Source organism: Canis lupus, chromosome 24, assembly GCF_048164855.1.
Source record: "Canis lupus baileyi chromosome 24, mCanLup2.hap1, whole genome shotgun sequence".
NCBI lineage: Eukaryota > Metazoa > Chordata > Mammalia > Carnivora > Canidae > Canis > Canis lupus.
The window spans coordinates 2,650,840-2,660,148 of NC_132861.1; the positions used below are offsets into that span (position 1 = coordinate 2,650,840).

The 9,309-nt window shown below is 40.6% G+C and overlaps 1 long non-coding RNA gene across 1 annotated transcript; it reads right to left on the reverse strand.

Moving 5' to 3' along the window:
- Nucleotides 1-563: 563 nt before the first annotated feature.
- LOC140616392 (uncharacterized) lies at nt 564-5,503 on the reverse strand. The gene is made up of 2 exons (XR_012016887.1): nt 5,348-5,503; nt 564-847 (listed from the first exon to the last, which is right to left on the reverse strand). It is a non-coding gene; the product is annotated as an uncharacterized lncRNA (long non-coding RNA).
- Between the last annotated feature and the right edge of the window lie 3,806 nt (nt 5,504-9,309).

The window sequence follows — 9,309 nt, forward strand, 5'->3', positions numbered from 1 at the left end:
AAAATTAAACACACTGTATACCATGGCAATCCCCCTTCTGGGTACAAGAGAAAGGAAAACGTGCACATGAAGACATGTACTTGATTGTACTTGAATGTTGCATTAGTTTTCTAGAGGTTTTGTAACAAATTACCACAAACTATATATGTATACAATGGAATATTACCCATTAGAAACAACAAATACCCACCATTTGCTTCGACGTGGATGGAACTGGAGGGTATTATGCTGAGTGAAGTACGTCAATCGGAGAAGGACAAACATTATATGTTCTCATTCATTTGGGGAATATAAATAATAGTGGAAGGGAATATAAGGGAAGGGAGAAGAAATGTGTGGGAAATATCAGAAAGGGAGACAGAACATAAAGACTCCTAACTCTGGGAAACAAACCAGGGGTGGTGGAAGGGGAGGAGGGCGGGGGATGGGGGGGACTGGGTGACGGGCACTGAGGGGGGCACTTGACGGGATGAGCACTGAGTGTTATTCTATATGTTGGCAAATTGAACACCAATAAAAAATAAATTAAAAACAAACAAACAAACAAATTACCACAAACTAGGTGACTTTAAGCAACAGACATTTATTCTTTCATAGTTTTAAAGCCTAGAAATCCAAAATCAAGGTTTTGACAGCACCATGCTCTCTCTGAAGGCTCTAGGAAAGAATCTGATCCATGAAGTTTTCTCTCAGCTTCTGGTGTTACCAGCAGTCCTTGGCAATTTTCTGCTTGTAAATGCATTACTTCAACTCTGCCTCTGTCATTATGTGGCTTTCTCCACATAATCCAGGACAGGGCAGCCTCCACTTTGCCATGCCCTGATCTTGTGTCTAGATCTCTTCTTTCCTATAAAGACACCCATATGGGATTAGGGCCCACCCCAATGACATCATTTTAACTTGATAACATCTGCAAAGACCCTATTTTCAAATAAGGGTACATTCACAGGTATCACGTTTAGGACATCAGTATATCTTCTAGGGGATACAATTCAACCCGCAGCAAATATTCATGGCAGCTTTACTAAAAACAACTATTTATGGAAACAACCCAGATGTCTGTCAACTGGTAAATGGATAACAAATTGTGGTATATCCATATAACAGACTATTATTCAGCAGTAAAAAGGATGAATTACTAATATGCATAACACACATGAATTTTAAAAATGTTTTGCTGAGTGAAAGAAGCAGACACAATGGAATATATCCCATATGATTTCATATGCCTGAAGTTCTAGAAATGGCCAATCTAATCTATAATGACAAACCCAGATCAGTATTTGCCTAGATTTCGGGGAGAGAGTGTGGGATTGTTCAATTGATTGCAGCTTTATACTGTGGCACTTTTCGTGGAGATAGAAATGTTCTATATTTTGGATTTGGTGGTGGTCATGTAGGTTTATAAGTTTATCAAAGTTCTTTAAACTGAACACTACCAAGCTGAATACATTTTACTTTATATAAGTTATGTCTCAAAAAATTCATTTAAAAACTCACTTGCAAAAAAAAAAAAAAACTCACTTGCAAAGGACTATTAAGTAACCTATGGCATAAAGCAAAATTCATATTTGTGAATATGTTCACCCTCTTGTATCTATTTAAAATAAAATGTGGCTATAGCATCTATGGAAGGTGCTAGAAACTACTCATTCACCACTGGGAGGGGAAGGCCTGTGTTTTAGTCTGCATAGCATCATTTTTCCCTTCTCCTAGAAGGAAATAGCATCTCCTTATTTTCCTACTCTCAGTGTTCTGTTCCTTCCTTATTTCAGTCAAATGGTTTTAGGGGGACCTCTGATTGCAACCACTTCTTTCCAATTGCCACCTCCTTGGTCCATTGCCCCTTCACTCTCTCTAACTCCTCCCTCCCACCCTGCTAGTGGGAGCACATTGAGAATGCGGATCTGCAGTAGAGGATAGTAACAATGAACTGGAGCAGAGCCCCAGTGAAAGGAAGAAGACATAGAGAGAGAATGTCTTGGAAGCATGAAGTCTCCGGCTTTGGAAATTTGCCAATTATCCCTTCCTCCTCCTCCATCATTCCTGGGTTCTTGAGCCAATAAATTAATAAAATTTCTGTATTCATTAAGGTAAACTTCTTCCAATTTCAGCCAAAACATCTACATTAGGATTTAGAAAAAATTCTATTAGCTTTTGTCAGGCTGTCTCATATATATATTTATTTCTAGATGTACATACTCTAGACTATATAACATTTTCAAGTTGTCAATGTCCTTCTTCACAAATGTCACCCTGGGTCTGCTCACCTCCTATTACTTTAGAGGTTATGTTGCCTAGCATGTTGGGAATCTGACTTACTTTTTTTTTTTTTCAATTATTTAAGTGATATAAAGTTGAGTTAGACATTTTGGTGATTGCTTTACTTGTGGCTGAATGCTTAGCATGAAGGCAGTGAGTTATAATTAAACCTAAATTTTAAAATATGAATTTCTATCAAGCCGGGTCTTCTTCATTTAATACTTTTACAGATAATCATTTCAACCCCAAAACAAGAATTTAAACTTATTGCTGTTCAGTGGATTTCTATTTTTCTCTCTTTTAATATTTGAGAATCCTATTGTCTCCTTATTCTGTCACCTAGGGCACTCTTCTCAGTTTTGTTTCATCTAGTAGTTTAATAAGCAAAAAGTGGAAAACAATGACTTTTTTTTTTTTTTTTTTGGTACCTATATTAGTTCTGGTGTGTTCCTAAGAGCTTACCTAGATCTGTCAATAATCAGTTTGGGAATTTCCTGGAAGTCAACAGGAAGCTTATGGATTGGCAGCTCTCTGCATGTCTACATGCAACCAATTCTCCCTTTTATTACCATCAGGAAATGTTTCCTATCTTTAGCCTTTTTGCATTTCCTTCATTCTCGAGGGTATTCTGAAGACCACTAATGTGGTTCTCTGGTCACTTTTTCAATGATTTTTGTGGTCATTTTGGGAGCCCAGTAGTTTATACTCATTTAAGGCCACATCGTATTTCCTGAAGAACTCCTATCTGGGTCTTCTGTTTCTTCTAGCTCTAATTTCATTATTCTTAGTGCAGGTGACAGGAACAATGTAAAAATGTAGTTTGACCTACATTACTAAAGCTCTCTGAGCACCATTTTCCCTTTGTGGGACTATGGTGAAGGATAAAAGAAATGATGTAGGGCCACATGGCTGGTGTAAAGTTAAATGATATGGCCCTGGATCTGCTATTCAGGGCAAAGCAATGCCTAGGGCCGGATGCTACTGATAGAGAAGCTTCCAGAGAGTAAGGGGTAGTACAGTTTCTCTTTAGGCACAGGTTCCTACTGCCCAACCTGTTGTTGCCCTGGGTGAATGGCTAAGGACAACTTTCTGAGAAAGATAGGAAAAACCTAGGCTCTATGGGCTACAAAGAGAGAATTCAGGTTTGGGCTTCTGGATACTGAAAGGATGCCCTGTGAGAGCACAAGGGAGCTGGGATCCAGGGACACCAGCTGATCTAGCTTGTCTTCATAAGCACAGTTAGCAAAATTAGCAGATGCTGATGGCCTAATCACATTGACCAACCTGCCCCACTTAACGTCCTTCAAGACTTTTCTTTGACACACAGCAGCATTTAAAAAGCCTCTCATTTTTTGTTCCAGCAACATTGAGGTTGGTTTATACTGGGGTCTCTCTCCCCTTCTGCAGTAGTTTAAATAAAATCTGTCTTGTCATTTTAAAACAAGTATTCAGTGAATAATTTCTCCTTAACAAATAATTCTAATTGTGATTGGTCAGAGATACTGGGGTGCAGGTGAACTCTGTAGAGGGGAGGTGTAAATGGATCCAGCTGTAGAGGGTTGAGAATGGCAGAAGGGAGAAGAAGGAGTTTGAATTTGGCAATAATCTTCATTGAGGACGAGAGGGACAGATGTAGGCCTGGTGACAATATAGTCAGAGTCTTAGATCAGTGAGTTGATAATGAAGATAGCTCATAAATTTGAGTGAACCAACTAGAGGTTTCTAGTGGGTGCTAAAGACACTATCTGTAGCTCTGTTACCCTTTATATCAGTAGTTTAAAAGGCATGAGAATAGCATTCGTAGTGGCATGATTCTGATTCCAAATAAACTCAACAGTCTAAATAAAGAGCTAAAATTATCAGGATGAAATGTGATAGAAAGAAATGTATGCAGACCCTAATATTCCAGGGAGGGCAGGCTACAGAATTTGCATGGAGGGCCTGGTGTATAATGAAAACAGAATTTGTGCAGTCCCAGTGCAAGGCAGGGAAGTCAGTCTCTTTTCACCCAGGCCCACTGCCTCAATTCATGGTGGTGAGCAACCCTCAGGGGATTGCTATCTCTGCTTCAGGGTCTTTTCCATACCTGGATCAAGGTGGGTGAGAGGGTAAATGTACAATGGCACCATGGATCCAGGACAGGGCAGCCTCCACTTTGCCATGCCCTGAGATGCTGTGGGGCACATGCTTTCCCAGAACCTCTGCCCATTGCTATGGGTGAAGGTGGCAGTGGTTGTGAGATGTGGCCTAGAGCCTATCTCAGGGGGTGAGCGGAGGTGAACTATTTGGGAGTCAGGACTCAGGCCTGTTGCATTTGCTCCGTAATCCCACAGATTTAACAAAACAGTACAAAGGCACCCTTAGGTGAGTCCCATGTGACTTCACTGGTCACAGACCCAGGAAGCTGACATTGATTCTGGGCTGGGATGACAGTGTCAAAAGTAGGAATGAGAACTTTTTTTCTGGACAAAGCAATTTGAGCAGATGGATAGTCCTGTAAATAGGAGGAGAAAGAAGCCTGGAATGCAGGTTGAAAACGAACTATAGAGAGCTTTGGAGTCACACATCATCCTGTAGAGGAGAAGCAAAGGAGATCTGAGAGCAGGGGAGTGACAAGGTGAACGAGGTATTTCTGAGGATTAATTCCCAGGGAGATATCGTTTAGAAGCATGTGCCTTTCAACTATTCCTTTTTGTTGTTTTCATACATAAAACTGAAGGGACACTCTTTTGGATCAAAGATGGGCAGTTGCCTGCAAGGCATCTTTCACTTTTTCCTACTGCTTCATGCACAAAATCTGCTGGAACTTTTGACATTTTGCTCTTCCTTTCCTCTGGATTTTCATGCCAGCAAATTAATGTGTAAAATGCCGGCAGAAAATGACTTTCACAGGACAGAATGATCTTGCATTTTTGGTCAGGAGAAGAAGAAAGCAGCAGACTCACTAATTGCTGAATTACAATGAACTTTTCTATGATCCTTTGAATCTCTCAGAGGAATCAAAACAAAACAAAATTAAAGCAATGATATCAAGCAACCAGCTTTGCATGCAGACAACAGGTAGATATTAAAACTGAAACCTCACCTTCGTTCAAAGTAACAGCAAAAAGAATGTGACTTCTCTTCCTGAGGGACTGGTAATAATTTTCATCTGTGTTCTGCTCATCTTAGTAGTAATTTTTTAAACAGGCATTTCCATGGCAAATACACATGCACCCACAGGCACACCCCATAATCTCCTACCCCAGATATAAATAGATTGGAGCTGCCAGGGAATTGGTCATATAGTTTAGACAATTGTTGAGAATTCTAATCTTGTAAGAAAGAAAATCAGTAGGGTGGTGTGTAGCCAGAATAAGGACTTTCATAATGCTGAAAGCATTTGGCAGCACAAACATTTCTGGGCTTTGCCAGAGACAGAAAAATGGATGCAAACTCCTAGTGGAGGAGTTTTATTTTCTCTATGTCATTCCCTCACTTGCATCTCTGGCCTTGAGAAGTCAATTTATTTCCTTTTGCCATGTTCTGTCTGATTGAGAGGCTGAGAGTTCTCCCCCATTTTTCCCAGGCATGTTGAGCTAGCTTCAGCAATGGGGAGCTTGCTTTACCCTCCAGACTGTGTACCACCCCTCCCCCCCACCTTGATCATGTGTTCTATTTCCACTCTTTTGAGCAGTTCTTAAAAATTTGTCAGCTTTTTGGACAGCTCCCGGTCATTTCTTAAGCTATTGCCACTGTACCTTCGTTACTGGGTGCCTTTCCATTGCTTTGACATGATGGTCTTTCTGAGAAAGTGCTAGAGAGGGGGTCAGCTTTGGAATCAGACTGACCAAGATCTTGATCCTGGCACTGACCTTTGTTAGCTTTAACTTTTAACAGGTTACATGGCTGCTCTAACTTTCTCTGAAAATGAGGGTGTTGATGAGTTCCCTGATGAGTTAGTTCCCTGTAGGCATGTTGTGAGCATAAAACAAAATCACATGCATATAAAGCACATGAACACAGTAGATGCATATGAACTGTTACCATGCACCTGATTTGCCTGCCTTCCCTTCTCAACTGACTATAGAATCCTGGGCCGTGAAACTATGTCAGACCTTCCTATAGAGTGTTGCAGGTTTAAAGCCCATGCCCACCTATGACCAGACTTCTCTTCCTGCTTATTAGAAATTCTAAGACAATATGTTTGCTTCTTTTTAAGATATCCCGCACTTTGACCAATTAAAGCTTCTTAGTCCGTCTCTATTGATTGAAACTATCTTTTGTTTCTTCCTTTATTGGGTCAGAGTTGAAATTGTCTTTCAGGCAAGGTGGAACTTGTCCCATTGTCTGTTTTTAGAAGAGTGCCCCTTCTGGCAGATGCCAAGAACCCTTAGAGTATCTTGACCACTGCTCATGTTTTCCTGGGACCCTTTTGTGATGGATTTCAGGAATGGCCGTGTTGCCTATAACACAACTCCACAATCTTTATTTTATTTTTTAAAGATTTATTTATTTGAGAGAAAGTGTGTGAGTACATTGGGGAGGGGAAGAGGGAGAGAATCTTCAAGCAGACTTCCTGCTGAGCGGAGACCCCAACTTAAGGCTTGATCCCATGACCCATGAGATCATAACCTGAGCCAAAACCAAGAGTTGGAGCTTAACCCACTGAGCCACCCAGGTGCCCCTCATGATCTTTATTTTAATAAGTTAGAGTAGACATAACAGCAAAAGGCCCTGCCATCTAATTATTTCCTCAAAGAATGATTTCCCCAAAGAATGATAGTTTGTTGACTATTTTAAAACTAATTGGATTTTGGTAGATATTTTTCAATGACTCCTATTGAATAACAAAACTGTACAACAAAACACATATTCAGCTACTTCAACATAATATTTTGTAGGTCATTTTTTTTTTAATTTTTTAATTTATTTATGATAGTCCCACAGAGAGAGAGAGAGGCAGAGACACAGGCAGAGGGAGAAGCAGGCTCCATGCACCGGGAGCCCGACGTGGGATTCGATCCCGGGTCTCCAGGATCGCGCCCTGGGCCAAAGGCAGGCGCCAAACCGCTGCGCCACCCAGGGACCCCTTGTAGGTCATTTTTAATGTAAGTTTTACCAGGGAGTTATATCACTCAGAGTTAAATAGCTATTTTTTTTTTTTCGGGCCAAAGTGGATATTTTGTAATAGGTACTTAAAGCATTTACTTAAGTTAAAATTATTATGTCTATGTTTTATGCTGTATGGCTTCAATTGTCCATATATTTGTATGTAAGTACAGATCTACACTGAAGCAAATGAAGCAAATTAAAATCTTTTTAGGTCATCTGCATTTGGTAATAAGGTACAAGTCTTCGGTAGGCTCTGCAACTTTTGGCAGAGGTCATCTGTCAAGACATTGGTTGCGCCCCTTACTTTCAATATAGAAGAGCCCTATTACAGAGACTTGTTAAATATAACCTCAAACTCACTGCTGCTTCATTCTTATAAGAAATGCAAATGAGAGATACTGCATTTATGAAGGATTTCCTAGATTATATGCAACTCAATCTCTTTGATACACTAAAATCTCTCCTTGGTTTAAGTTAAAGATTTAAAGAGCCCTATTGCTGAAGATTATACCATCACTTTGCATTGAAGAACATTCTTAAAAACACTCATATAGAGTTCACTGCTGTATGTGCTGCTATAATATTGCTGAGATGTTGTTGTTGTTGAGATAATGTTGTTCACTCCATCACCCCTTGTCCTCTGTAGAAGATCTGGGAAGAACTTCCTCTTGGTTCTTAGGGTGAGGTATTATAGTTGGGTTTCTCTGTTATTATCTTGTGGTTTCTGGGCATCATTTAAAAGTTACATTTTCTTCTTTGCTTGGACTACAGAAAGCTCAAAACCAAACTTGCCACCTGCCTTTCATGAGTGTGCACATCCTATGGTGAGCATTCTGTATGACCTGTCACCTACCTCCATTCCCAGAATGGAGAGGGATCCCCAGTGTTTCAGGTGCTCTGGGTACTCTTCCTCCCCACTGGCTTTCACACTTTTATCAGCACTGTACAGTACAACCCTTGTGTTCCACCAGAAAGGAAGAGCTCCTAGGTTGTTTCCCATTGCTTAATTTTCATCCCTTAGGAATTCTCATCCCTTTTTCTGATCCCATCTCCCAGTTCTCCACAACTTCTGTGATTTTCCACTGTGCTCTGTGAACTTCTGGATTGGTTGTTAGAAAGACTTTCCATATTTCCACCACTTCTTTCAATTCCCTCACCTTCTTGCTCTACCTGAGACCTGACTTTGCTGAAGTCAATAGTTCTCTTGCCTCTCCCTTAGTAGTGGTCTCTCTTTCTCACAGTCCTCCCATGACTAGATGTGGAGGTGGGGTGGTATCCTTCTTGCTTCATGTTGCTCTTCTAGATTGTTCCCATCTCCCCTCCCTACCTTCTCACCCACAGCTCTGTATCTTATGCCATCAGTGTATTCTATGCCCATACCTCCTGATTGCAGTCATCCAAAGACCGCATTCCCACAGGTCACCCCCTCTCTTTCTTTAGCGATCTTTGCTCCTGGTTCACTGATCTTTTCTCTACATTAATTCTTTCATAATTGTAGAGGACTTCAAATAGAAAAGGATACTCCTAGGGCTCTAGCATCTTAGTTTCTCCAGTGTACTGTCTTCCACTGAACCTAAGCCTCTCACAACTTTAGTCGTATCCTAGAAATTGACATTACCAATGCCCCCTATATTACTTTTCTATTGCAGTATAACAAATTACTACAAACTGAGTGGCTTAAAACAATACCTCTTTATTAGTTCAGAGTTCTGTAGGTCAGAAGTGTTGACTAGGCTGTGTTTTCACTTGAAGCCTGTGTGGTTGTAGGGCTGAGATCCCCATTTCCTTGTTGGCTGTCAGCGAGGGCTACTGTCAATTCCTAGAGCCACTCGAATTCTTTGACACGTAGCCCCTTAAATCTTTATAGCCAGCAAAGGGGAATCTTTCTTGCATAGAATCCTTCTCATGCTTCCAGTCCCTTTCATCAGCAAAAGCTCTGTCCCTTTTAAGAAC